Here is a 26724-nt window from a genome sequence, read left to right as displayed (position 1 = left end):
GTGTGAACAGATAAGGAGTTAATTTACCTTCTCAGATTTAGACCTTTATGGTCTAAGATTTATGGAAGTTGTGAGTGGGAGAGATACATTTTTAATCATGCTCAGCTTATTTAATTGTAATCTTTGTCTGTCTCTGCTATGCAGTGTGGAGCCCTTCCCTCTCAGTTTGCGCTGCACACCCCAGGCACATCCTAACTCTGGGACAACTGGATACATCCCCTGCCCTGTAGTCCCTGGCTCTTGGGAGAAGGACCCTGAGCAGCAGTGAGCTCCATCACTGCTCCTGATCTGGGCTTTGGGGATGCTCCGATGCTGGCCTTGCTGCAGAGCCGAGCAGACCCATGTCCCGCTCAGCCTGAAACTGCAGTTCTGCAGTGGTGCTTTCAAATAAGGAGTAAAATTTATTTACGTTGGGAAGGCAACCTCGAAATGGAAAGCCACTGAATTAAGACGCTATACAGGCTTACTACATTCCTAAATTTTATGGAGAGGGGGCTACATCAGGCCCAACCATGCAGTGATTTGACCTAGAAGCCGAGCCTCTGCTGCTTGAGAGTGATGTGCCTTCAGCATCTGTGTGTAAAGAACATGGACTGTCTCAGGTGTCTCACTCCCTGGGGTGTCCATAACTAGTGTTATTACCAGATGATCATCTTTTTTGCAGAACTATTCATGCTTAATCTCTTTTGGGCTGAATGATGAAGCTAGTTGAAGGCTGCACACCTCAGGACTCAATGCAAATGCAGTGCCAGGAGCAGGCAGAGGAGCAGTTTATTCTTTTCCTTCCACAATATGTCTCTGCAGGTATAAAGAAGTGTGAAAACCCATATGCAAAACCAGAGTTATCTTCCCTCAGTACTTCCTTGACCTTATTGCCTCCTTTTGCTTCCCACCCTCCTTTACAACCTTGTTATTTGAAATCAGGAACTGAGGCCCTACTGTGAAGATACATTTAACTGGTTTACTTTAGCCACACGACACGTGGTCTTGTACGAGGAGTTCATTTTAAATTACTTACACACACATAATGGTAACTGTAGGAGGAAAGAAGAGGATTAAAGTATAGCCTCCCTGAAAACTCTAATCTATTAAATGTTTGACCCTTCCCACTTTGAGCAACTCTCATCAGCAAAATTAAGGGTCCATAAATTTCCATTGTTGCAGAAATCTGAATGTTAGAAGTTCATCTAGTTTACAATTAACTAATAGGAAAGGGCAGGAAGTATTTTTTCTATACCATTAAAGATTGAAAAATACTGAAAAATGTTGCCTATTCTAACTCAAGAAGTCATTATCAGAACTGTTTGTGATCCATAGAAAAAAAACCCCAAAATATAAAAATAATCTGTCAGATCAGTCATACTGATAATTTTGAAATGCTTTGATCTGACTTCCATAACATCAGCATTTTTATTGTAATCAACTTACCTGTAGAAACAAAGATTAATGTTAAACGAGGAAGCTGGAGTGCATTCAGGATCAGCTGTAAGATAGGAGCAATGGAAAATTGGATTCTTAATGCCTATTGTCTCGTCTGGTTTTGCACAGGCTTCCATAAGCTCTGTGAACCTTTTCCATCTTAACACCACTACGATATGGAATAGCTATTAACGCAGTTAACACGGTATGAAAGGGTCAACAAATTCAAAAGAATAGGAGCCCAAAATGACACCTGTTGTACTGGTTTGAGAGGTAGCAGAGAGGTGGTATTTTTTCAGATAGGCAGTTTGGCTTCTGCTGCACTTCAGACTTTTGTTTTCATCTGGCCATTTCTTGCTCTCTGCAGCTTCATATGTCTTGTATTTTGGACTGTGAGATCTTTGGGATAGACCTTGTGCATTTGTACTGGCACCTGGCATCATGAGACCTGACTGTCTAGGATCTGTTGCCATAATGCAAAAGTTTATTCACGTGTGTTACTGCAGCAGCTGATTTGATGAATTCCCTGTGTTTCCAGATGTCAAGAGTCTTGCAACTGCAGGTCATAACATTTTGGCATAGCAGACTTTTATAGTTGTTCAGAAGTAACTGATTCCACTGCAGACTTCAGCATCAAACCTGAAGGCAGACTTCAATCCTGCCACCGTTTCTGTTATGTCCTCTGAGCAGCTCAAAGCAGGAGGGTGAGACAGAAGATTTATTTGTTTCAAAAGTAAGACTAACGTAGAGAGCTTGTTACAATTCCAGATAGAAAATGTTTTGTTAATAAGCAGTATTTCAAACTGGTGAAAGCACTGCACGGAAGTTTAGCTTTACCTGAATCAAAGAAAATGATGCTGTTCGCAGCTCTGTGTGATGCTTGTGGCCGTGCTGGAAGCTCCTGTTGAAAGGAGCATTTGATTAGGAATGCCTTAGCCAGAGCGAGATCTGGAGGCTTTGGAGTCTGCCCCGGGTGTCTTGGCAACGATACACAGTTGAGAGCCCTCATCAGCACAGACACAGAGAGTGTCCCAGGTCTGGCTTCACATCCCACTTGTGCGAAGGCAAGAGAGAAAACTTAGCTGCTACCAAGACGGGCTTAGAGACCCTGCAATTCTCTGTAGAGGCTACCACAGCCATTCTCAGTAAGTATAACTTTAAATTAAAGAATGATAAATTTTCTTCCCCCAGAAGGCATCTTTTGTTAAGTGTGCTGTAGATCAGGGATGTAAATCAGGCTAAAAGCCACCGTTAAAATATACAGAAGTCTGCTTTCAATTAGTGTGAAACTGCTCTAACTAGCCATTAACCGAATGGTATGAGCTTGAAGGAGATGAGTCTTAGAAAACCTTACAGAATGGGAAAGCAGAGCCTGAGCCTTCCCCCTTTGTCAGCTTTTTCTTTTGAGGAGTGAGCTAATTGCATTGTATGTGCAGTGCTACCTACAGCAAAGCTGTCTGCGTGAGAGGGGAGCCGGGACAGCCTCCTCGGAGTCCTGCATGCCTTTTGTGGGCTCTGCAGATCTCTTCCTGCACTGCTGATGCAACAGGGTAACCTGGTGGTGTGGCGGGCCGCAAGCCGTTTCCCCTCCTTATGCACCAAAGACAGATATTGTGATAAAGCAGTGTCGTTTTGAAGATGAGAACTTCAGCTGGGCTGGACTGTATTTTCTAAGATGTCTGTTTTCTTACACAGAACTAGAATGTGCAGTGAGCTCTTGTACCCTCTGAGCTTTTCCACTTTCTGAAGTGTTTGTGTTTGCTTTTAATGGAGTAAAAAGTGATTGTGGAAATACAGGCCCTGCAGAGGTATCCCAAACCAGAGGAGAGGGCACGGTTGTAGTTGTATGACTGGTTTAGGATAGGGGTGTCTGAATTAATCTCTAGCCTCTGTCACAGCCTTTCAGCACGACCTCAGGGAAAGAGCTAATCTCCCTGTGCACCATAGCTGCCACTGTTAAAGCAGGCCCACACACAGCCTTCTCTCCCTGGCATGTGTCGTGCCTGCGTGGGTTGGATGTGGGGTGGGTGGGCATGACTGGCTGTTTCGGTGCTCATGGCAACCTCTTCCCATGCCTTTGATGCAAACAGCAGTCACTGCAGGTATGTCCGCACTCCTGGTTTAAATGTTTCAGGGCAGAGACATGCACAGACGGTGGCGCATCCTGTGAAGAAGCATATTCGTATGAAGTACACGTTAGCGTAGAGCCGAGGGACTCGCAGGCACAGCAGAGGGCTGGGCTGGCCGTGCTCCCTGCGGGGGCTAGCTGTGGTCACCTAGGGAAAGGCCAGGGCAGTGGCGTGGGTCTCATCTGCAGTTCTTTCACAGCTCAGTTGCCTAAAACTGTATCCTCAGGAAGGCAGCTTGCAGCAATGCGGAGAGCCCGTGCGGCTTCTGTGCAGGGCGATGACTCAATGCAGCTGCCTGCGAGATGAGTGTATCTGCTTGTCATTCAGCAAGGGGCAGGGACCGCGCTGTGCCACCCATCCTGATACGGCAGCACTTCTCAGCAGCTCCTTTTGTGGGGATGAAGGAGATTAGTCACAGAGTACAGTGAGTGAAGAATTCAGACCTGCTCCTCGGGGAATAGTGAACGCTGCAGTGGGAGGAAGAGAAGTCAGGACTCGATTTATCAATGCTCTTTGATCGGGCAATCGTACAAATGCTTTTTGTGGGGAGGACTGTGAGTTTAAAGAAACTTAGTTCAAAGGCTTCACACATCTGTGGTAACAGCTGATGGTCAGGCCAGATCCTTGTAGCTTCAGTTCCTTGTTCAAATGAAAGTGTAGTTCAAGTAGGGCTGTTGTACTTGAATGGCGGCCAGATGAGACTGCTGCACCTCATCAGCTCTCCTGCTGTCCAGAACTGCTCACAGCAGGGTGTCTGCAGGAAGCCAGCTGTGGTTCAGTCTGTAACCTCTCTGGCTGAAAAGTGACAAGGATTTGGCTGGCCCGGCTCTTCTCCACTTCCAGTATCATTTGGGAGATATCAGACCAGCATCTTGCCATTTAAATCAGCAGAGCTCACTGAAGTCAGTGCTGGGATGGTACATACTAGTTAAGAGTCTGGCCTGTCATTAAGAAAGAATGTAACAGCCATGGCAAGTAAGAGGTGTGTCCCTTTGCTCCCTTGGCCACAGGGTGGTTCAGGTGGCATATGGAGAACTCCTTGTGTGTAGTGTGTTATTGATTAGATTGTTTGGGCTTTCCAAGGCAGGGCCTCCTGCCTTGGAGAGACTCACGGCAGTACGCACAATGCACAGTGCACAATGTCTGTGCATTCCATGGCAGTATCCGTGTGGATATTCCTGATTACTCCCTTGCAACCTCTTGTGATGACCTCAAGAGTATAGTATTGCTTGTTTTTGAGTTGCTGGGCCTGTTCCTGCAGAGAACTGCTATGTGTCACCCAAGTAACCTGTGCACATGAACCGTGCTCTTCCTGGCTCAGAGGTGCCAGTTCCCTCTGAGCTGTGCTTCTGCGGTGACTGATGGGGAATCGTTCTGGGATAGATGCAGAACAGATTACATCCTTATCATGTCTTGGCCCAATTCACTGTAATACTTGTTTCCTACAAGGCTGCTTAGGGATTCCTAACCCATTTTTTTCCCTTAGAGAAAAATACGATATTTTAGTAACAGAAACCAGCGTGGATATTACTTGTTCATTCCAGATCCCCACAAAATGCAATGTTTCCTGTCCATTTCCCTCATTCATCTCAGTGTGTAAAACATACTCCACAAGGAGACTGTCCACGAGCACGGAGCAAGTCCCCTTTCATCTGCGCCTCCCTCGTCCCTCACGGAGCGTGCTCATGCGTGTTAAATAAAGTGTCAGCCTTGGTCAGCTCTAGCTTGGACTGGTCTGCTGAGTATTTAGGCCTCTCTGTCTCTCCCACCTTTATCTTCCCCCTCCTTTCTTTCTGTTCCTTCCTCTATTCTCCAATAACAGTGCCACCTAATTAGGTCATGGATTGTTTCAAACTCAAAACCTTTCAGGAGGTTTTCCAGTAGCTGCGGGTTTTGTTACTCAAAGCCACTTGTTCTGCTTGCCCAGCTTTCCTGCTTTGTGCCTCTCTTAACTGCTCCTAACACTGAAATATTTCTTATTCACATGGCTGCAGCAGTAAAAGACATGTTAGCTCCATAACAAGCTGCTACTGACTCCTCAGGGAGCTCCCAATGCAACATTTTACTCTGAGATAAATCTGCTTTTCTGCATTCCCTACTGTTTTATTAAGAGGGATATTTTCATGAGAAGATTCTCACATGAAGCCTTCTGCAGCCTCAGCTGCTGTTCCTCCCTGGAGCCCAAGCATTGCCTCTTGCTTGCACAAGCCATTGGGAACCACATCTGGGTAAATGATACACACATCGCTGCTTTCAGGGTGAGACCAGTCAAGTGAGGGGTCAGTGGCATGTGTTGAGACCTGGGAATATGGCCTTTAGATCATGTGAAACAGACCCAATCCAAGGTCTGGTTGGCCCCAAATTTTACTGTATCCCAACTCAAAAGTCTCATTTAGCTACCATGAGGTGTTATTTTTCCCTACAAACAAGTTCAGTTAAGCCATAAGGAGTAATTCCAAAGGAGGTGCTGGTCAGTGTAAGCAAGAATGGCAGAACTGGATTTTTTGTATCTGTAACCAAAAGCTAGGAAACGCCAGATACATCCAATTCAATCTGCAGCCCGAAGTCTGTGACAGGATGGGCTGGGACTAGATGCAGACCTCACAGTGGGTATTTGTAGGAGATTCCTACCTGCTTCCCTCGGAACAAAATACTAATTGTCTCCTGTTCTCTAATCCTAGCTTTGAAACATGCAGTTTAATACGTGGTCGCAAATTACGGTTGTGAATTGTGGTACCTCTGAATATTCTTAATAGCTGTATAAATATGCAGACCTTTTAAAAAATCAGATGAAAGAAGGGCTGATAATTCAGAATGATTAAAAAGTTTTCAACTTTTCTTCAGAGTTAATTGAGAGCGAAGGCTGTTGCCCTCACTCACTGCACAAATTTCAATAAGGCTGACGGCAGAGCTGGTCACAGTGGCTGAATCTGGCCTGCAACAAATTGTTAAGGGAAATCTTTCCTGTTTCAATCATTGAACTTTATTAAATCAATTCCATACAATGTTTTAGTCATTGCCTTTCATTCATGCCCAACTAAAGCTGCTTTTCCGTAGCAATCAGTGGCAACGGAGTTTGCATGCTGGAAACAACAAGTCTGGCTTTGCCTGGTCACGTGCTGCATAAGAGACTGTCCAGAAATTTTCATCCTGGGGTCTGCTGTATAAAAGAGGGGCGAGAGGCATTTCCAGCTTCTTCACCAAGCAAAGTACCAGTGCATCCAGGTGAGATGGTGGTATCTAAGTTCTTAGCCTTAGTAAATATTTCACCTGGGATGTTTTGTAACACTTTCCAAAGTGAAGATCACATATGGCTATCGAGGGACCACCTTGGCTGGCTTTTTTCCTGTGACGTTTTTCTACATTGCTTGCTAAATGTGTCTTAGCAAAAGAATGGAAAGATGTGGAAGATGAGAAATGAATGAGGGAGACAAGAAAGCTACATGTAAGGGAGATAAGAATCGAGGGGCAGTTTTTCAGTGCAGTTAGGATGTCCCAGATCTGAGCACCACTCCTGTCTCAAGAAATCTCACAAGGTAGGTTATTCAGTAAACTTCCTGGAGTAGTAGATAATGTCTCTTTTGTGGTGCATTTTTGCTCAAATTTGTATCCAAGGTTTGTTGTGCCATCTCTGATTTTTTAGAGATTCACTTCTTATTCCTTAATCACCTCAAGCAAATTCCCAGTGGGAATTTGGAGGAAGACAAGATTTGAGCTCAGCGTCTCCTGCTGTCTGGGGTTGAAATGGGTCAGCCTGCAGGAGCTCATTGAGATATCCTTTTCAAGCAGGACGTCCTGTCAGGTTTACGTGGAAATAACAACCATCCTGATCTTTTTTTTTCTTGCTTTTCTTTCTTTTATTGCTTCATCTCCCTGCTGCCAGCAGTACATCAGAAATCAGGGATCCAGGCTGACCTCCTGGAGGAAAAGGCATGCTGCCAGGGAAGTAGATCTCAGGTCTTTATAGAAGGAAGTGTCACATTACCAGCTGATTAAACAGGTCTGACAGAGCCTAAAGCATAAAGCGCTGAGCCCAAAGCTGTAATCCAATAACTGTGTTAAGAGGAGCCTGGATAGCCATGGGGGGAGTTCCCAGGTGATGGCAGTGTCTGCAGCGTCAAAGGAGAGTCCCCTGGGTTTTGTGCATTCTTCTGGGTTTCAGGTGGAGAAACTCAGTTGTTGCTGTTGCACTTAAATTGCACTTTCCAGAAGGGACTGAGAGGAGAATGGATCACACAGCTCAGAGCATGCTCAGGTTATTAAAAAGGGTGACAGCTCTGACTGGGATGCCTTTAGCTCCAGCTACACAGGCATCCTAACTAGCCCAGCAAACTGCAGCCGGGTAGTGAATTGGTGTTCACATTGACACGGGGCTGTGGAGCCAGGTGCCAAGAGAGGCCCTGTGCTGCAGCACCCATGGAGGCTGCGTCTCTTCTCACCTGTAGTGTCTGTCTCCTGGGTGCCTGTGCCAGTAGTCACTGGTGCTGCTGTGTGGGCATGGTCTTCTGGAAGGGCTGTGCCACATCTGTGTGAATGCCTTGAATGTCTTAGGACTTTAGAGTGGCATTACATGTCTGCATTCAGTCAGCTGAAGCCAGTCTTCAGTCATACTGGACATCAGATAGGAGTGACTGATGATGCTGATCCGTCCTTGGGCTATCAGTGCTGCCTCTGCCTGCCTGGGGATGAGCCACCAGGAAGGAAACAGAGAGCAGACACCCCACATCAGGGATAATTGACAGCAGGGGCCCTATATGGACACTGCAATTATTTCCTTCATTTTTCTTTTGTCTAATTGTAAGATGTGTGATTGCCATAGGGGGGACCCCACCTACTGTTATACTGCTATTTGAGAAAGCCTTTGAACTTGTTTCTCATAAGCTTTGGTCACCCAATTGTAAAATAGAAGCAAGTAAAACATTGGAGAAGTGAAAAGGTGTGGAAGAGGCTGGTCTGAGCGTCCTCAGAGCCAGCTCTGCAAAGAGGGTGGAAGAGAGGGAAGGCAGTCCCTCTGGAGTGAATGGCACTTTTCCCCTGAGACTTGCATGAGGTCTTACACCAGGCTTGCACTTTCCATGTTGTTTCCAGGCAGAGCAGTTGTGTCTGCAGGACACGTAAGAAGTGCAAACTCTTCTGGCAGAGCTGCCACTCGGCCATGTTTCTGAAGCATTTACTCCGTATCTGTTGCTATTCACAAGTGCATTAAAATGCCAAAATGCAGAAAGACCATTTATTCTCTGTGAGCCTGAAACATAAAAATTATTCCTGGCAAGGAGGGGCTAGCAGCATTTAGAGAGTTGTAGGAGCAAAGTGGTCATGTAGGACACGCTTTCCATTTCCCTTTAAGTTTGGTACCAAACTTAGGTACCAGAAGGAGGGTACCAGAAGTTTCCAAGTCCGTCTCCCAGCCTTGGAGAGACTTTCGGCCTGCCTGGCAGAGCCATCACTCACATGGTCAGCACTGTCCCCAGGCAGGGCAGCAACAGCACCTAACAGTGAAACCAGTTCAGACCAATGGAGATGTTCATGAAGCATAGTTGGGACTCAACATGAGCAAAGATAACAGAATGAGGATTCTGAGGGCTGATGCAAAATATGTCTTTAATGAAAAGAAGGTTTGCTGCTGATGTCAGTAGATTTTCGACCAGGCTTTGGCAGAAGTGCTGGTGCTCACTGGTTTATTGTGGGCTGCCTGTATCTGGTGGCCAGCTTGCTTTAGCATATTTGGATGTCAAAAAATCATTGCTTTTCCCAGGAGCAGCAGATGAAAAATTGGTTTCAGCTGAGGAGCTTTGTGATGTACGTTATTCAGGCCTTGGGGATACTTTCAGTTTTGCTGTTACCTATGATTTAATGACAAAATGCTAATATCACTTGGGAAGGAAAGACAATTGGTCCAGTCAGCCACCCTCACAAATAACTGCTGTGCTGTGGGCTTGGGAGCCAGAGCGCTGCTGTCACTCCAGATCGCTGCCCACAGCTTAGTCATCTGTCTGAGCACCCATGAACAAAAACATAGATGTAGAAGGAAACGCATCCTCTCTGCCATAGCAGAAAATTAATCATGTGAAATACTCTCTCCCCATAGCTCATTGCTCAGGGAGTAGGGAAGGAGTGAAGCCAAATGTGTGAGGAAAATATTTCCTGGATGAGGATAATTTTAGTCCTGTGCAGCATCCATCCTAGCAAGGTACTTCATCAGAGCCCTGGGGGTGGCATTGCAAGAACGGGGAGATGAGCATCCAAGTCCTAACTTTGTCATGGTTTTCTTGTTTGAGCTTGGAGAAGTCACTTGGAAGTAGTTTTAGGGCTGGAGAATACCTAGGCTGGATTCCTGCTGTTTAGCAAAGCCTTTAAGTGTTTCTTTGACATTTTATCACACAAATATGGACCAGAAACAATTAAAGGGGGGGAAGTAAGTGTCTGAACACCTTTAAAAGCCACGGCCTCTCTATGTCAGAGTTCTCTGTAGTGAAATGGCAGCAGCCACTCTTTTCAATGCAAGTTTTATGAAATTACACTGATAGTATCCAAGCCATGTTGCCCCGGAACATCCTCCCTCGTTCTCCTGTGTTTGCCCTGCAGCTCCAGACAGCACCTCCAAAGGGCCAGTTACTGAGCAAAGCTCCTCCTGGAGCAGTCTGGGGAGATCAGTGCAGCTGTTTGTTCACAAAACAGCAGCGTTGCACGTGAGCAGCGCAGAGCCACCTGTGCAGGCTCCCTGTGCAATAACCCCAGGTTTTCCCATGTCCTTTCTGGTGCTCTCCGTCTAAAAATGAGCTCCTATTGGAATAAATTTGTGATATGTAGAAACTATTGCAACGATCCCAGAAGAAACCACAAACTACAGACATGAAATCCTGACTGCTTCCAGTTAAACACAAACAATAGGTCCATTTTACGTCAGCTGGCATTTGTCAAACTGTTATCACAGTTTATGTTTTCCACAGTGTTCTTTTGGGAACCATTAAGATTGCATGTGTAACCTAGGGAAATGGCCACAAGAATCAGATTCAAAATATTTGCATTGCTTATAGCCAAGGTTCACAGCATGGCAAGGTCGTTCCACCGTGTTGGGCTTTTGGAGCTGTTGGTGTAGCTGTGCGACAGATATTGAGCTGGGAAGTAAAGACATGGCAGAGACAGAAGGCGACTGGGACCCCATGCATGTGCTGATCGGTGCTGCTGAAGCTGGACTGCATGCAGTCACATCTTCCCCCCTCACTGCTGCCCGGTTTTTACTCTCTGAAAAATAACAATGAAATACTTGACTTTAATAAAGACATTTGCATTTGTGATGTTTATAGTACAGAGCCAGGTCTTCCTACTTAATTATATCATGAGTTAATCCATTCATTTCAATAGCAAAGCCTGATTCTGAGTTGATTTACACCAGAGTAATTCCAGGTTAACTAAGCTGCAATCATTGAACAGTCCCAGTTATAAGAATATTCTTGGGTGCTGAGTAGATGGAAGCAAGGTGGATGGACAGACACACCTTGCAGGTAGTCAGACCAGCGAGAATGTTTACAGACCTTACTCCGAAACAGGAACATGAGGCTGGAAGGAGCTTGTGATTGTGTGTCTGCATATTTAGACAAACACTAGCCTCACAGCTAGCATATAGTGGTTTTGTGTCAAAGCAGGAAGTTTGACAAAGTGCTGATGAAGACCAGGTAATATCCCAGTACAGACTAAAAATATATTGCATTTGTCATTGTGAACATTCGCACTTATTAATAGCCAATATTAAAAAAGCCCTCTGAGTCCATCTGTTACAGTTTCTGATTCAGGCGCTGAATGTTCAGGGTATTCGGTAGGTTTTTTAACATCTCTGCCTTGGGAAAGATTTTTTACTTGGTTTTAAAATGATGACAGAATTTTCTGAAATTTGTTAAAAACACCTCACTTGTTCAGGTCAATAAATCAGGACCATATTCTCACTGTTACGCCACTGTCTTGAACAGTGGCTGAGGAGTACTGAGATCAGAACTGGACACGAGTGATGAATCCAGCCTTATATCGGCATGGTTAGGAATATAGCCACCCTTTATCAGTAAATCAAGGACTTGCATAAAACACAGAGAGGTCTCATACCAGGTGAGTGATTAATAATACTCAGTTTTTGGATAGCCACTTATGAAGGGGGATAGCAAGTGGATACAAGATTTATATGCTGGGAAATCTATAAGGAAAAAGGCCCTTAGATTTTTCAAGCTGATCACAGGACATCACCGTTATGGGACATAAATCTGAATGACAGTGTGTGCATCTGGTTGTTAAACAATTATCTCCGTACGAGTGATAGTTTGGTATGGAACTGAAGGGGCTGTATACCGCAGCCCCGGTAGCATGACACAGAGCCAAAGGGAATCTCTTCATGTGACCCATCCAGTCTCTTGCAGCGAAGAGACAGGACACAGACTGCCACTCTGGCTTTGAGGAGCCTTTTGCTGTATTAAAGCTGCCATCACTTCTGTTGTTCCAAGCAGCAAATGCATTTGAGGGTGAGCATCTCTTATCACTAGTTCCCATGCTAGTGACTGGTTTGTCCTGTTGATTGACAGCTGTGATAATGAGGTTATTGTGAGGAGGCAATCAGTGCACAGAAATGTTTTTATGTCTTGTGGTCTGGGATCTTGGGCTTTTTGTGTCCCGACAGGCTCTGTCTCTAGTTGGCTGGGCCAGAGCAAAGGGCAGAACATGAAATGACTGTACAAGAAAAATCCCTGCTGCTTTCTCATCTCTGCATTAGGTGGTTAGTTTGCCATTGCCGTTGTAGAGCTGTTTGCTGTAGTATCAAGACAGAGTTTTCTAAGCCTTTTTATGTACCTTTGGAGTGAAAATACCTGGGGAGCAAGGCAAGTCCATTAGCCCCTGTGAACAACTTGTTGTTCATAGATGCTCCATTTCTAAGTAAATCCCCTTTGCTGCTCACCCTCTTGATGTTCTCTGAGCTCTGTTGACTTAGCTCCTGGTTTTCATGCAGCTGGCTTAGCGCAGTACAGTGCTATGCCCCCGGGGAGCCTTGGATTTGGGTCTTGGCTGATACCACAATAAAATACTGAGAAAGGGATCTGATGACTGGGCAAGGGTGGTGTGGCAGAAGAGGGCATAATTCTGGTTGCAAGGTTTGACAAAAAAGTTTTCTGCATGTCTCTTTTCTCTTTTATTCTCTGTTTTTGTCTCACTGGAGGTATAGAAGGTTGTTTTCCAAAGCACCACTTTAACCATGTAAGAATGTTGTTTTATTTCTCTCTTTCCATGGATCCTCTCCTTATTACGCGTCTGTGAGTTGCAAAAAAACCCCAAACCAGCAGTGGCTAGCAGCTCCTTTCTCTGAGGGACAAGATTAAAACCCACCAAAATGAAATGTCATGGAAAGTATTGAGTTGTCATTCTCTGGTGCTACAGAAAATTGACTTGCTGTATATTCCTGCTGTGGTGCAGAGCTGATGGAAGTACCTGGCTTGCTAGATTTCAATATGAATGCAAATGGGTGGTGAATAGGAACCACAAATCACAGAGGTAAAGGAATGTGCTAGGGATGGTCCAGGTTGGAAATCAGATCGTTTTGATGTCTATACTGAATCCTTACGGCTAGAATGCAATTCATGTTTCAGCTGATAAGACTGTCCATGTGTGACTTTAAAATCTGTATGTTTCTCACTGAGATTGGACTTCCCTCTGTAATATCCAACCATGCCTCTGAAATGCTTTGTAGGCATTACCTATAGAAAGTAGCAGGGTTTTTCCATCCATATGTTAATGTTTTGGCGGTTGCAATTTTTTAGCCATATCCAAGAATGAAAATTCTGTTTCTGGATAGAACTAATGGTTGAGCCCATTCCTGACTTTCTGTATGACCCAAGATTCTAAACCCAAAAATAATCCTGAACCAGGCATATACAAATTTGCTGCAGCTGCAACTTAGACTAAGATGATTTTATTAACATTAGTTACTGAAACATGCTTAACCTGACAAGCCAGCTCCTCTGCTCACAAATGTTGCAGTGTCTCTCAGTTAGAAGGAACTGAAAACATCTGGTTCCTCATTTGGTGAAGCAAAGAGCCAGGAATCTGCCAAAAAGTGAAAGATAAGGAATGCAGCAGCTGAGTGCCACAGCGTCACTGAAGTGCAGAGTCACAGGAAATGGACCAGTTCATGTCTCTCTTGTATCGGTGGTGACCTAGGGACTGCAAGGGGCTGGGATGTTGGGGTCTGTCACACCGTGCTGTCACCATGCAGCCACAGGTGACAGTGGAAGATGGGAGCTCAGCTGGCATGGCACTGGCATGCTTAGCACTGGCACTGCAGGAGGTTACAGATCACTGTAAGACAGCAGAGTCCCTGAGCCCCTGATGCAGACAGATCCGCACCAACTTAATCTTGTGAAAATGGTCAAACACAGCAAACAGGTCAGCTCCTGCACTTTATAACCTTCTCATCCCTCTGTCAAACAACTCCCTTCTTAGCCTTAATGCAGAGACCATAGCTGTCAGTGCCAGGGGACTGAGTCAAGGCCACGTTGTTCCGGATGGGTATTTTCCCTGGTGACAGCCAGCTCGTGGCGTTGGTGGCATTTGGCTAGATGACCAGCTCTGTTTAAGGAGCCCCAATTACTACATATGTGCTACATGGAGATGGCACTGGAGCGATAAGACAGAGAAGGTTAATGGCCTCAGCTGCAACTTTCCAAATAAATAAAACATTGATGTGCAGTGTAATTTAACTGATCTAAATCATATACAGTCTGGGGGCCTGGGATGTATCAGGAGTCTTAACTAAAAGACATTTGCTGTGGCACAGTTTGGTGTCTTTCAGGGATAACAAATGAAAAAGGCTTTCTTTTAGCTTCCATGTCCCTCCTCTCCCCAAGTTTCACTGTCTTTCCTAACTGTACGCCTACCTCATTCATCTGCTAAAAACCAGGGCTGGAGACAGGAGCTTGTATTAGGCAGACCCATGTGAGGAGCCAGGAGGGTACTTCTGTGGCCTTCTGTGAAAGAGATCATGAAGTGCAGCAGAAAATAATGCCTATGTTGCATTAAAAAATCAACATTTTTATCAGACAATTTTTCTTTTTAGACAGAAAAGTGTCCAGTTTAGGACAGAAGAGGGAGGATCAAACATCCTGCAAGCTTTGATCCATCATCATATGTTGCATGGTCATGTTATCAGTCTAAACACTCTCCTGGATTTGCAAATCTCCATAAGAACAGATGTGCTTTGGGCACAGTGGGCTCATTGTCCCAAGAAAAATCGAAGGGAGGTCTTGAGCAATGTCTTGTTATATAGATGTTGCTGCTAAAAGCAAATTCTCCCAGCAAGTAAGTGCAGATTGTTTCTGTTATTGATTGCCATGGTCTCTGCTTCATTGAGACCACATGGCCCACTTTGTTTTTGTAGCTGCCTTTTATTAAAACTGACAAAGAGGTATCAGCGTTTGAAAAGATGAGTCTTGAGAGTCCCCTGGGCAGCGTTTTCATGCTGTAAAGTGATACTGGCACATTTGATCCACAGATGCTTTTAACACACTAATAAAACAAAAGCCTTCCTTCTCAGGGTGGTCTTCTACACTACAAAGCTTTCTGGTTTTGTCCATGCTTAATGGGCCAGACCCCAAGAAATGGAGAGAACCTGCAATTCCTCCTACCTTAAACTGTGCTCTCAGGATTTGGTCCTGTGTTGTAAACTGCAGAGAAAAATTCCTATGTGTATAGTTTTTCAAGGTATATTCTGCTGCTTCATTGAAGGCTCATAATGTGTTTTATATTCACATGGGTTATCTGTATTGGTTTTCAGTATTCCTGAGAATGGCAGTTGGAAAGCTTTCATCCTCATTTCTGGTGACCAGCATTTACAGTTCCTACTCCTCCTGTTCTTGTAATACCTGACTTCATAAGGAGCCAGTCAGAGCTCTATTTTAACGCACAAAACAGAAGATTTTTGTTTTGGCATTATATTTGAAGATATCTAAAAAAATTTAGATCTGAGACATTTCATATTAGGACCTATCATGAGTGGAAATGTTTGACCTCAATCTGTCTATGCAACAGCTCCTGATCTGTAAAATGGGAATGCCATCTTCTCTCATTTTGAAGAGGCTTTATGAAGATGAATTAATCTTTGGAAAGCACTCAGATGTCAGAGTGATGAACACCACAGAAAAGCTAGGGGGGAAATAAATAGTTCTGTCTACAGAGCAGGCTGTTAGTAGTAGCTGTAAATAAGACATGAAGCTACACTTTGATCAAGGAGACTAAAGCAGATATTGAATAGTTGCTGATAAACTGAGGCCATCCAGCCTGTGTCCCGAACAAATCCAGACCGGTGGGAAATACCGTGTGATTGTGTGATTAAAGAGATATGTTAATGCAAACAAGCAACAGGACCAAAGTGAAGTTGCACCCGTGGGCTCAGTACCGGCTTTTCATTGCTTTAGGATGCTCTGTTCGGCAACCTTGCTGTTAGCCATGTGCCATGTGAGAAATATTAGCCACTGGTGAGCATGAATTACTCTTGTCCTGGCCAGCAGATTCTTTTTCTTATCCTTTCCTCTGCTAACAAGTTATATTATACAGAGTAGGGGCTAAAAGCTTAAAACCATGTCATGAAAACATTCTCAGAGCTGAAATTACCAAAAGGTGCATTCTTCAGCCAGCAGCCTGTCTTTTACAGACCATGCGAAGCAGAATCCAGCAGAGCTGCACATCCTTCAGAGGGGCTGTCAGAACCCCCCGCTCCATCCACATCCCCAGGCTTGCCTTGCTCCTGGCCAGTTGCTTCCTCAGGTAAACCAGCCAATAAAGCCTACGGTCACTCCAGCCTCACAGGAGCTGAGTTAATTTGCCACAGCAGAGACAGCTGAGTAAATGCGTTTCTGTCTTTTTGGTGCAACACGGAGCTGCTTGGCTCCACCTTAGTTTAAGCTCTGAGGTGGTTGAGGGATGCTCACACTTGCCATCTTCTGTGCTCTTATCTGCGAAGTGAATGTGTCCACGCCCTTGACCTGCACAGTCCTCCCAGCCCATTTCTAAAGGACAGGCTACATATTTTTCACTGAATTTGCTCGTGTAACCTGTTGTTTTATTTATTTTTTTATTATTGGGCATTTTGATGAAGGCTAAATAGAATAGATTTTGTGCCTGGCATATTTTTGTAATGCTTTTGACAAAGGCGCTTTAATCATGGATTGACAGCTACTATTATGAGACACCTTCAGAACTTGATATGAAAAACCTAATGATACAGTTGCAGTGATAGGCAAAAAAAACCCTGCTTTTCAGAGGGGGGTGCTTATCCTGTTCCAATATCTGGCCTTTGGATTTGCAGTTCTTGACTTACTGACCCTCAGGCTTTTGGAGAGGAACACAGAAAATCTCTCCAAATGCAGCCTCATTAAGCAACCAAAATGTAACCTACTGATGGCAAAGAGGTTGCAAGTAGCTTATCTCTAGAGAGAGCAATGGGTAAGTCCCCTGAAATGTCTTTATGCTATAATTGCATGCCACAGAGTTAGGTCCAACTTCATTATAGGCCCAAGGAACTGATGCTAATGGGCCCTCAGCCAGCCCCATCCTGCCTTCAGTGCTGTCATCTGCGCAGAGACCTTCTGTTGCGAGCCCTTCGCTTGACCTGTGCTGTTTGATCTGCCAGGCTGCCTGCTGTATTCCTGAGGATAGTGTACAAGCAAGTACTCTGCTCTTATTAATGTTAATGGGGATCATAGGGAGAGCAGACCCCCATGGTCTGCCCCATGGTGTAGAGTCTAAAGAGCTGCTTCCTTACTTGCTAAACTCTGCAGACACTTGGGGGTCTTGTTTTTTGGGAGTGGGAGCAGGGGTTGAGCTGAGCCTGCTCCACCCAGAGCAATGTTCCCGTGCAGCTGTAGTTTGGAGCTGACCTCCTCACCTCATCCAGGGATGCAGGGATAGGGAAGGCAGGGAGGAAACTGCAGAAAGCTCTGAAAAGGCTCTGTCTGCTGCAAATGCAGACTGCTTCTTCCCCCCTTACAGTCTTCAGCTCAGGAGCTCCACACTTCTCCTGTGTTCATCCTATCTTAGCCTCCTCCATGACTTCCCCTTCAAACAAGTCATGGGAACAAGTTGTAGTCAGGAGAGAGTTCATTCTGCACTCCCTCTGTCCCCTTTTCCCTACCTCAAAGTCTGTCTTTGCCTATTCTGATTGTAAGATCTTCGGGGCAGGAACTATGTGCTCCCTGTGTTTCTGCAGAGACTAGCTTATTTAGGGATCATTCTTGGTTTGTTCTGCCATGATAAAAGTGATTCATAATAATTCTGCAGTAATTCACACCAGTCTCATTGCATTTGCTTCAAAGGAGGCACTCCAAAATCAGATGAGAGTAGATGAGATGAAGATCAGACCAGCTGTAATTACTAGTCTGCGATATCTCATTTTGAAGCAGAGCAGTTACGTGCAGTAGTAACTTGGCCGGCTATTATTGTAGGGGGAAAACCCACACAAACAGTATTTTTACGTATCTGTGCAAAGTAGCCACCAATATTCATCAGAGAGAGCATGATTAAAGGCCCTTAAAGCATGATTGGAGTTGCCAGTTTTCATGAGATAATTAAGATGTGGGTTTAGTATATACATTCTGGTGATCTCATTATCTTCATTATTAATTAGTCTCTGTTCTTCACATTTCAGCTCCAGTTTCTTGTCATTAGAGTGACTAGCCTGTGAGCGATGCGTTAGTGAGATTCAGAGGAAGGATTCTGCCTCTGGAACAGCAGAGGAGGTGCCTGCCTTTGTTCAGAATTGCTCCAGAAAAAATTGCAGTGCTTTGTACAAGATCAGCAGTACAAGTACAAGTACAAGATCAGCAGGTTGCCCTGCCATAAACCCTTTCAACAACATACCCTGCTTGGCGTTTCCTGGCCAGGAGCCCCTGGTTTCAGCAAGCACTCTGGCTGCTGCTGGAAGTCAGCAGTGATTGCTATTTAGGCATTTAGCTATGTATTTAGCAATCTTCCTCTAAGCACCCAAATATTAATATTTTGCCCAAATTTCCTCTGGCATGCTTCTGTAAGCACCTTTCTCAGGATTGCTTAGCATCTGTGGGATCTGGCAGTACCAAGCATCCTTTTGCCAGTGTAGCCATCTCTCTTCTTTCCTGTGGTAATGGGGATAAAAGTCTACTCTCCATTAACAGAATGGTAGTTGTCACTCTCCTAACCTCAAACCCCGGGCAGGACTCAGAGTACACGTACTTTGCAAATACCACTATGTACAAGTGGACATTTGGCAGATGGGATTTAGGAAAAAAAAGGATGAATTAAGGTGGAAACGGAGTGTGAGGGAATGCCCTGCCGTTTCCAGGGACCAGCTTTTATGGTACTGGAGGAGTACTGGAGCACATCTGGCATTGTACAGCTTTCCTTTGAAAAGCAGAAAGTCTGCTATTGATGGAGTCAGAAAATACCACGCTCGTGAGGGTCTCAGTGTGCAGATCCTATTCATGCAAACTAAGCATGAAGCCTGGAGCATATTTCAATGTCTGTGGTCATCTGAGCTATTACTAACCTACACAGATTCCTCAGCTGCCTGAAATCATGGCAAGAGAATAGGCCTCCAATCTCAGATGGGAAAAACGTATCGTGCAACGTCTCCTTCTGTGGCACTGACTCATTTGAGTTGCAGCTGCCAACCGGAAGCCGCTTACCAAGCGGAAGCTGCTATCCTGGGCATTTTATGCAGACGTGCAGCCCTGCCTCCTCACCCTTGCTGCTCTTAGGCATGAAGCAGTTGAAGGTCTGTGTCACTCCCAATATAGTTCTCATTCCTCCAAGAGAAGGCAGTGACACCTTCAGCCATGACAGTGTTCTCTGCTTTTCCCTTTGTAGGAAACAAATCATAAGTCATATTAAGCAGAAAATTATCACTTTACCATGAAATATGTAAAAAATAAGGTTTTTGTCTCAATGGAGATCAAAACCAGCCTATAACAATCTCCACTTAATCAGGCTTAGTTTTAATGAAGTGAGAAACAGACCTGTATTATAGCTATGGTTATTACTTAATAAAGTTTTTATAGAGTCATTCCTTAATAAGAAGTGATTGTCTAAAACCTGTACATTTCCTAGGACCTTTACTGAGGAATGCTTCTATCAATGAGATATTTATGCCTTCTCAATTATTACCGTGTAATAAAAGGAAAAGCCCTGGGTAGCATACTGAGTGATACATTCAGCAGGTGTACCAAACAGTTGTACTTATGTTCATAACATCTCTATTATAATATTATTTTTAACTGTTGCTGCTTTATCTGTTAAACATTTATTTTACATTTTGCTCATCACAAGTTGTTGAAAGTATAGCTGTGTTGGCTAATCATTCTGTAAGTATCGGGAACCATGTCACAATGTGCTGTAATACTGCCTGATCAGTGTAACAATACAAACACTTCTTACTTGCATCTTTCAGGGGACCATTAAAAAATGTACTGTGCAAGTAATTATTTTATTTATGATTGTTATTTATTCTGCAATGAACCCTTGACATACAACTGTCTCTTTCAAAATGAATACCGAAAGGAAAAGCAGATTTTAGAAGTGTCCTATTTAATAAGAAGTGAAGTTGCCTCTCCCCAGATCTGTCTTGTAAAAATTGCTTTCCCGTTAATTTAGATTAATGAATAGAAGGAGGTCTGGGAGGTGGTTTTGATCCCTTTTACACCATTCATTGTCAGCTTCTGCTCAGCTTCCCGGGAGAGCTCCCAAACACGAAGGCTCCAGAGCCCCACTGCCACCGCAGGGAGCCCAGGATCTGCTGCGTCCCGTGGGTGTGTGGGGACCTGCCTCAAGACCTGCCCTGCTGAGTCCGAGGGACCTCCTTGGACACGTCAGGACAGCAGTGTGTGTTGGCTGAAGGCGCACTTCACTTTCATCTGTTGCTCTTACACTTTATTACACTAAACCTAAGGCATCACCCACCCTTCCAATGCTTCTCTGTTCAGCAGAGAGGGAACTCTCTTCATTTTCTTTCGATGAACTGGTTAACGGGTCAAGTTCAGTGAATTGCTTTAAGCTTTGCTTATAAGAATTGAGGCTAATGAGTTTATTTTTCTTTTCTCTTCTTTTGCTTTTTGAAGAACAATATTTTACGCTTAGAAGTTGCTGGCTGCGATGAAAATGAAGGCAGGCTCAGGCAATACCTGGGACACGCAACGTTAAGCTTGTAGATGGGTTTGAGTGAAGCGTGAGCCAGTGGGCTTGTCACTGTCCACTTTAGTCTGTTTTCTTATCATTTCCTTATCCTCTGCTCCAAGTAACTCCTGGGCCTCTCTCCTCTCTGGAAAGTGCCCTGTCTTTGGACACGGTAAAGTCCAAAAGATTTGAGAAGTATACAGTACTTAAGTGATCTTTCAGTCAGCATGTCTGAAACTCTGTATGTGATCACTGTCACTAAAGCATGCCACAAACAGCTTTGCTTAACTCTTTTGAAATACCCAAAGTTAATTTTAAAAATGGGGTTTGGAATATGGCCGGATCCAATGGCAGGGTAATGACTGGGGGTTCTTTCCTTTTCCAAGTCTTCCAGTGCCATTACGGTTGGGAGGGAGGTGCTCGTCTGCTGGCTGAATCCTGCAGGATGGTGTTTCCTCCTGTGTGTAACACTGCAGTGAAAATTGTGACAGTCGGTAAGGGCAGAGTTTGGCTCCTGGACTTGCAGAAAATGTTTGTTTGAATACTACCTTCTGGCTTTGAGTCCTCTACTGCAAAGCCACAGAAACAATTTTATTTCTTTAATTTTTCCTTTATTAGCGCAGACAGCACAGTAAACAATTCTATGAGGTGTTGCAAAAAAGGAAGTTACACAACTTCTAAGAAGTGAAGTGCATTTAAAATAACAAAGTCAGTGTGAGTGTTCTCAGCCTTTTTGTTTTGCTTTTCTTTATCTTGTAACTAAAGGGATTAAAATCGAGGACAAAACAGACATCACTTCCTAACAGGATCTGTTTTGCTTTGTAGCACACTGAGGGTGTTTTAGACTGGCATCACCATCACAGGGAGGCTGTACTTGTGTTTTATCATTGCTCAGTTGTAGGAATGGGGGCACACCAGGCAGGCAAGGTTGTCCCCAGTGAACCCTGGTGTCCCCAGAGACTGTCCCCATCCAGGGAGCGAATCCCACTGCCCTCGGGGGCCCTGTCTGCCAGGGCAGCCCCTTCTCTTTACGAGGCGTCGGAAACATGAGATCAGTCTGTAAAAACTCCTCCATTGGCGTGTCAGATGTGTTCCTCGCAGACTCACCACCTCCAGGAAGGGTCTGGTTGCCCCAGACACCAGGGAGGAGAGGCGGGTGGGCACACCTGCCGGGACAGAGGCGATGCTTCACCTGCCCGCACCCGGATCTGCTCAGTGACCTCCTCCTTCCCACCGCGCCCTTTCTGAACAGGTCTCTGGCTGCCCTAGGTTTGAGCACAGATATAGGGATAGATAGATAGATAGATAGATAGATAGATAGATAGATAGAAAGAAAGAAAGAAAGAAAGAAAGAAAGAAAGAATTACTCGGGTTTTAAGCCACATTTTATTTCTCAGGAACGCCAAGCAGCTTCCTCTTTTACCAGTTGCTACGGGTAATTTTGAGCAAAAACTGAAGAATTACGACTAAAACCACCAGCAGGGTCGGGGAAATGTCACTCGTACGAACCGGAGAAGAACAGTTCCTCACAGGAGGAGCCAACCGCAAACAACAAACCCCAACCCCCGACTCACCCCCGCGTGGGACGGCGGCGACGTTTGTGTCCGTGTCCGCCCACCGTGCAGCGAGGGGGGAAGTCCGGACCCCCCGCGCTGTGACGTCACGGAACGCCGGTACCGAGGGCCTACACCGGACCCCCCGCGTCGCCTAGCAACGGCGGGGCGGGGCGGGCCGCGCGCGCCGCCAACTGTTGCCCGCCGAGCGGGGACGCGCCGCCGCCGCCGCCCTCCGCCCGCCCCCTCTGCGGGCGGGGACGGGGCGTGGGGACGGCTGCGTCCTGCCGGCGCCGCGCCAGGTGCGGGCAGCCCGGGAGCAGGAGGCGGGAGCCAGCCGGTGTCTTCGTGCGGGGTGAGGAGGAAGTTTGCGGCGGTGTTGGGGGTTTCCACGCCGCAGCCCCGGCGCGGGCTCCAGCTCTGCCCCTCCGGAGCTGGAGCCTGCGGCGTGAGAGAAGGGGGATCCGCGGGGCCGCTTCGCGTTGCAGCGCCCGGCGCAGCGCTGAAGATAACGCACCCACGGGTATTTGCAACTGGACGTGGGTTACGGAATTCCCCTAGACTCGCGGGTTTGGTGTGTGCAGGGTGGGTGCGGGTCGAGGGGGGGAAGAGCATCTCTGTGACCTTTCTGCTGCGGTATCTGCATTTTCATGATGGCACGGAGCGTTTTGAAATCCAGGAAATACGCAGGTATAGCGAAACCGTGCTGGGTTTTTTCTGTGGTGTTTGCCTAAGGAGGGGTTTTTCACTCCGGAGTCGTGTACGCTGAAAGGTTGGACTCGCTGTGGAAGCAAGCAGGTCCTGGAGAGCTCTGGCAATACTCTTGTATGGGGAAAATGCAAAACCGTATGTGGCTGTGTCTCGGCAGCCATGTGTGGTGAAATGGGGGTGTCAGGGAAGAAGGGGGTATCTTCCTGCGTAGCTGAGCCTTGTGCAGCACTCAGGTCTGTCACCTGGAGATGCCTGAGTATCTGGGCTGTAAATCTTTAGAATGGGAAGAGGAGAAGAGAGTACTTTTTAAGGGTGAATGCAAGCAAGGGGCTTGTTCTGTAATCATTTTCTGTGGCACTGGTGATGCGTTTGGATTGCCATTACTTATTGTTGAATGTTTTTAATACCTAACTGTGGTTCTGAATGCATTTGCTGGCTCTGGGATGCTGGTGACATAGCCAGTAGAAAATGATTTGTGGTTAGTATGTGGCTGTCACGACAGTCCGTTCTGTAACTACAGATCTCGTATGTAGCCCTCGTGTGGGACCTGTGTTGCCCTAATGCGGTTGGTGAAGTCGTACTGCCTCTGATGCACTTAACTGAGTAGAGTTGGGCCTGTCCTATATGTGCTTGGGAGCAAAAGAAGGCAGTTCACAGCAGAGATCTTCCTCTGAAGCTTTCAGTGGTGGGAGCGTAGGAGATGTTAACAGTTCTTGGTCTGGAGTTGTTTGTCTCTGAAATGGAGACGGGCAATTGTGCTTTTCTGTTACACAGAAGTAGTGACCTATGGCAGCGGTCCCAGGGCAGGCAAATGCAGTCCTCACTCTGTGCTGTGCTAGTGCTGATTTTTGGGTGGCAGTTTAATGTTGCTGCTTTGATAGCAGCAATAATCTTCATTTACCCCAGCAGATTTATCAGGTTAGTGGCTTTGGGGGCACAAATAAGAATTTGTCTGGAAGAGACCTCGTGTTATTTGTCTGATTTAACTACTTATGTTAAGGAGGAGGGACAGGTGAGAGAATGCTTCTGAAATAGGTTCAGAATAGGCTCTCTGAACCTGGACTTCATGGTACTTGTATTAAAGCTCTTATACCAGTATAATTTGTGATTCTTTCGGTCCCTTTTAATATGCTATTATAGCTGCTCCTGTTAAAAACAGTCTTACCAGTCAGATGGAGTGCTGAATGTAGGGTTGCTCCCCAGTGGTGGGACTGGATTGCCCTTCCCTAATTGTTTCTTGTTTCTCAATAAGAAGTGAAGTGTGAGCCTGTTGGTGATGCGAGTGATTTTTCTCCCTGTGGCCCTTCTGATTTCTGGGGAGGGGGAAATAGCATGGTGTCACCACCAGGTACGTGCAGTAGTGTGGAATATTATTCACACAACTGGGTACAGCAGGAGACACTGGAATTTCTAGTGGCTGTTTGGCAGCATCTGCCCAAATTGAGAGGAGCTTGAGCTGTTCCCATTACTAGATGTGGTAGCCTTCAAGCAGTTTTAAAACCTCTTTTAATAGGCTTCTTTTAACTTTATTATTTGAAGAATTACTGCAAACAGCAGCAAATCTCCCAGAAGCCACCTGATGTGCAGATGTTTCTTAGTTGTGGTTGCCTTGTCAGTGCTCTTACTGCTACAGCGGTTGGGAGATCTTAGCCGTGTGCAAAAGCTGCAAAACAAAACACTTTCCATGCCAAAATAGCAAGAGGAATGGAATAGCTTTGCTTCAGTTATTGATTAACCAGTCCTGTTACATGTGTTGAGCATAGCTTGATCTGAACTCTTTCAGTCTTTTAAATACAGTGTTCTAGTGAAATATTTTAAACAGTTATAAAACTAACCATGGGTTGCTGCTGAGTTAACCGTTATCCAAACTTTAATATTCTCAAATGCTCGCCATGTTTGGGTAGCTGACCCCCTGAATTCTGAACTGCAGCGTAATAACGTAATTCCTTTTGTTCTTTCCATAGTCATTTAGGTTGATCGCTGCACCGAACATAAGACAGGCTCTGTAAGTGCTTCCTGACAACATAGAACAGCACTTTGGGTGCTGTGTTGCAGCTAATACTTCTGGTTAGTAGTAGGGGTCTCTGGATATGGCTCTGCTTTGAATCTCATTTTTAGTGTGCAAGCTAACATTGTTATAAATGATTTCTACTTGTTCCCTATCTGTTTTGTCTGTGCAGGTTCAAGGGTAGAAATATGTCCTGCCTGTGCATAGCTATAAACTCTAAAATAAGCCATGTTTTGTATTTTACCATATAAGTGAAAAAACACAGTCTGCTGAGTGTGCCAGAGTTTATGATCACTGGGTTCTTAATTTGTGTTTGTCATGTGTCGAGCACTATGATGTGCTTGGCAGACTTCAAGAAATAATAAAGGGAAGCCCTTCTACAAATAAGTGCGTTCACTTCATTGTTAGAAAATAAAAGAGCAGGTATGTGAGAGCCTTTCTTTAAAAATAAACAAAATGCCTTTTATAAATAGATGGGGAGACTGACAATTTTTAAAAATCGGTGCTTGTGAACTTTGCTGGATAAAGGCTGCAATTCCAGTTATTCCTGCAGCAGAGACGCCTTAACCTGTGGTTTGCCCAGCCACCAGCTGAAGAGCAGCCAAGGCCCTGGAGCTCCTTCTTCCTCCTAACAAAGTGCTCTTCAGAGCTACTTCAGTATTTCTTAAACACAAAGTAAATTAGTTTTTAGGCTTGTCTGCATTCAGACTGACCAATGAGCTCTGGGAAGTGTTTCCATATAAACTAGAGCAAAGCCACATCCTTAATGCTTTCCCTCTGCTTGCCAACATAAACTACTCATCATCAAGCATGGCTGGATTTCTTACTGTGCTGGGGAAACTCGAGATGTTTCTCTACCTCTTGGGGTCTGAAATTGCTCCTATTCCCCCATCATTCCTCCCCTCTGGAGATTGCAGTGTAATCTAACCCGAGTGGGTGGGAATACAGAAATATGATTTGTGAGGCAAAAAATATGATTTTATTTGTTTTTCTTTAAATGTCTTTATTTCCTTGTGTTTGCTGGAGGCCAGACTTGCAGTAATATAGAAAAGAAATGCAAATATTATAGTTTCCAAATTCTTTGGGGGAGGGAGTTTGACCAGGGCTCCTGTAAATAATTAGCGTAGACATAGGCAGAACTGTTCCTGCCTGGGTCAGCTTCTTCCTGTTCTTCATGCTGTTTGTGCCTAGTGGTACTCCTGGAGATACCACGAGTACCCTCCTCCTCGCCCAGCCATGGTCTGGAGCAGCACTAAGTCTGCTCAAGGAGCTCTTCACCCATGTGCCTGCAGCACCCGCGGGCAAGTATGATGCAACTGTTTTGCTATTAACTGAGTATCCGACTGGGTGACCTTGAGGCTTGTTAAGGAAAACAAGTTCATGTGTGAGCTCAGCTGTCTCCTGAGCAGCAAACACCAGTTGCAAAGAGCATCTTGTAACTTACAGACTTGGTTACTTAAGGAACTGAGCTGAGAAGCGAGTGCCAGACTATGCTTTAGGCTTAAAAAAAAGACATGTCTTTGCAAGCAGCCTCCAGCTCTCATTGACATGGTATAGGTGTTCACTTGCAGTATTGCTTCAAAATAACGTAATCTGAGCTTACCTCTGACCCTTGGTCTTAAGGCTGGACTATACTGGGGTGTCTTTGGAGTGCCTTTAACTATGAATTGCAGCTCTGCATTTCCTGTGCACAAGGCATGTTGTGACATCTGGCCTGCGGTTGGCCATATGG

General features: G+C 45.3%; 1 protein-coding gene across 3 annotated transcripts in view; it reads left to right on the top strand.

Annotated features, from left to right (window-relative positions):
- The window catches only part of RAB11FIP4 (RAB11 family interacting protein 4), a 129620-nt gene that overhangs the window by 79958 nt on the left and 22938 nt on the right, over nt 1-26724 (top strand). The window contains exon 1 of one of the 3 annotated variants that reach the window (XM_072881346.1): nt 22564-22628. The exons of the other annotated variants lie outside the window; for them this stretch is intronic. The gene's annotated coding sequence lies outside the window, so the exon portion shown is untranslated. Of the gene's footprint in view, nt 1-22563; nt 22629-26724 lie in introns of those variants that run through there. 3 annotated transcript variants of the gene reach the window in all.

This window comes from Ciconia boyciana, chromosome 16, assembly GCF_034638445.1.
Source record: "Ciconia boyciana chromosome 16, ASM3463844v1, whole genome shotgun sequence".
In the NCBI taxonomy this organism is placed as follows: domain Eukaryota; kingdom Metazoa; phylum Chordata; class Aves; order Ciconiiformes; family Ciconiidae; genus Ciconia; species Ciconia boyciana.
Note: the sequence above shows the minus strand (reverse complement) of the source record. Positions and strands in the feature narration are given on the sequence as shown.